We start from the raw sequence: 3,404 nt of genomic DNA on the forward strand, positions 1-3,404 counted from the left end.
GTCTAACTGCCTCCCTACAAGTGCAAGCAGAGGAGGTATACTCCTCTTTGGTAATCTCTCCCCGTTTCCACTTTTTATATGCTCCCCTTTTATTCCGCAGGCTGCCCTGGATTTCTCTGGTCAGCCAAGGAAGCCTCCTGGCCTTTCCCTCTTTTTCCTCGCATCGGGATCATCTCCCTCTGTGCCTGAAGGATCATTTCCTTAAGGCACAGCCACCCTTCCTGGGCTCCCATCTCTTCAAAACTCCTACTCTGCAGTGCGTCCTTGACTAATTGCCTGACTTCATTCAAATCAGCTTTCCTAAAGTCTAGGACTTTCACCCTACTAGTTACCTTACCCATTCGATGTCTTATGGTGAATTCTATTATTTGGTGATCACTGTCCCCCAGGTGACTACCAATCTGTAGGTCCCCTACCATGTCATCCCCTGTTGCCAATAACAGGTCCAGTAAGGCATTCCCCCTAGTGGGACCGTGGACCGTGGTGGAGGTCCTGTACGCAGGATAGGAACGTGCGTGAACGGTGGGACTTTGCTGTCTGTGTCTCCCAGCAGATGTCTGGGTAGTTTAGGTCCCCCATGACTACTGCCTCCTTAGTTTTTATGGTCTCTGAGAGCTGCCTCAGGAGCCCCGAATCTATTTTTCCCTTTGGTGTGGGGGTCTGTAGCAGACCCCTACCACCAAATCCCTTTCTCCTTGCCCCCCATATAACTTAACCCACAATGTGAGTCTGTGTTAGGGTTAACTAGTGCTAGCAATCAGGGTTAATACCCACTCTAATGTGCACTGCTCAGACCTTCTGCTAGAGGTCTGGTGAGCAGGAGTGTGAGATAGAGGCTGCAAGTCTGCTCCTTGCCTGTCCTGCTCACTGGCTTTCTAGCTACAGTATAGGCTGGGGAGAAGGGGAGGAAAGGGCCTCCCCATGTCCCTTGAAGAGCCTGTTGGGGGGCACACCTGGGCACACATGGACTGCATGGTCTCTGGGGATACCAGGAGCAGGCAAGGAGGGGGAACCCTCTCACCTGCACCTCCACCACTCTTGGGCTTATCAGAGCTGCAGGGGCTGGAGGGGCCAAGGCAGTTGGGGTGGCAGGGGAGTGATCTGGGGATACAGGGGATGATTTGGGGAGCAGAGGGCTCAGCTACCTGGCAGCTCTCCACCCACCCACTCCCTCTCCCTCTTGCCCCCTCCAATTCTGCCCCCTCACCCGTTCCCTATGCTCCCCTCCCCCTGACTCTTTCAACCGACTTCTTCCCTTTTCTCTCCATCCTCATTCACCCTATCCCCACCCAGCTGTCAGTCCAGGGCCATAGAGTCCTGGATGATAGCTAGTATACCTGGAAGCAGTGCCTCCTGGGATCCTGGAGGACTGCAAAATTGGTGATTTTATCTCAGGTATACACCCAGAATTTAATTAAACTCAGTCTAGGTAGTACACCTCAAAGATAATACTTGCTTTAAGTGGCATAACTTTAAGACACCTAAAGGGCACTTAGCACTTGTTAATGAGCCTTAATGTGTGATCTTTCCAGTTTGAAGTGCTCTTAACATGATCTAGTTGTAATGTGTCATCTCAAGTCTACTTTAGGACACTCCTCAAACCTAGTCTGACCTGTCGCAGCAGCCCATGTTAAATATGCTCATGGTGCTTGGTGTTCTGGTGCACTTTGAGGGATGAATCTAGCACACAGAGTGGAGCACATCTAGTGAGGGCCTCACCAGCTACAGCCCTGGGTCACTGAGATGCATGGTAGTGTGTTAGGTTGGGCAACGCAGGAACTCCCAGCTGCCTGGCCCCTCACTGGGGACCTGCTTAGACCAGCCTGGTCCTGCTGGGGTAATGTTCTTTTTTGGTCCATTTCCCTGAGCTCAGCAGCCCAGCCTGATAACAGATATAATGGAGCAGCTAAAATTTGAAAGAGAAAAGTGATGGCCACTTTTCTGGCCCCTTTCCCATCAGATAGAGTGGGTGTAAGCATACAGAGTCCTTGAGGTACAATTCTCAGCAGCACACATGGAGCCAGGGGGCAATCAGTCCAGGGAACTCCCCTGCCCTTATTTACATAATCGCTGACCTAGCACTGCTATTAGTCTGGTAACATTCAGCTGTCAGACTCACACAGTTCATTCACCAGGGACTGGAGAGACAGAACACACTAATCTGAACACTGAGAAGGAAGATACGCAATGGCTCGATCATTCATCCTTTTTCTGGCCACTCCTCTGCTACAGTATTCTGGCAATGCAGGTATGGAGAGGAGTGATCTGTGTCCAACAGAGCCATGCTGGCAAAGATCCCAGTGCAAATGTAGTTATAGCTCAGCAAAATGGCACCTTCACCCCTTTAATTAGTTTCATTCATGGGGCTTGGTCCTATAATACTGGCATATGGCACAGCTTTTCTGGGATAGCCAGCAAAGACTGGTTATGGAATGTGAGAATGTGAGAACATCACCTTCCTTCGCTAACATAGGGGTGGATGCAAGAAGGCCAACAAAAGAGGCTTAATTTATGTCCTCAGTGGAAGAGTTGTAGCTCTTATGTGAGACAAATGCCTTTCATTGATGATGTACTGTTGAAGTAATGTTGTAGCCATGATGGTCCAATGAAAGGTACCACTCACAACAATCCTTGCCTCCTTCATTGGCATATGTTTTCTCTCCAGTAGGAGACGCAGCTCTGCTGGGATAGAAAGCTTCCAGAGGCTCTGTAGTGTAAACCCAGCTTAAGAGCACTTATGCCATCTTCTATTTATGACAGTGCTAAAATAGTTCTAAAATTCAGTCTAAACGATCCTTAAAAATTTAAGCCAGATCCTGCTGTTGTCAGTCAACAAAACTCCACTGATTTTCAAAGCATTGTGACCTGGGGCTGAGTTGAGAGCCACATGCTACCCATTCAGCAGCAGAGCTGTTCAAAATAATCCCCTGTTCAGCTGTGCCTCTTACTGAATGTCTGTCACTGTCCAGGAGCCACTTGGCAGAGTCATGGAATGGTCTGAGGAAGCTGAGGTCAGGGGGTCTTGCACCCTTAGCAGAGGTGTTTCCAAGAGGTTGCCTGGGATGGGGACTTGTACAAAATAGGGGAAATAATGAAACAAAAATCACTCCTCACCTTGCCTCCCCATAGTCATTGCTGTAGACCCTGTGGTCAGCTCTTAAAGCCTCTGTGAAAAACATAGGCAGGCAAGGTTCTTGTTGTGATATCTTTTATTAGACCAACTGTGATATCTTTTATTAGATGTGATAAAGATGTGATATCTTTTATTAGACCAACTGAGTAGTTGGAAAAAAGTTCTTGGCAAGCTTTCAGGCACAGTCACCCTTCTTCAAGCATAGGCAGTGAAAGACACATGCACAAATGCAGGTGTCCAATCATTCACAGGCTCGCTTACTGCCTGCACA

Source organism: Alligator sinensis, unplaced genomic scaffold (genome assembly GCF_000455745.1).
Source record: "Alligator sinensis unplaced genomic scaffold, ASM45574v1 scaffold471_2, whole genome shotgun sequence".
Classification (NCBI taxonomy): Eukaryota; Metazoa; Chordata; order Crocodylia; family Alligatoridae; genus Alligator; species Alligator sinensis.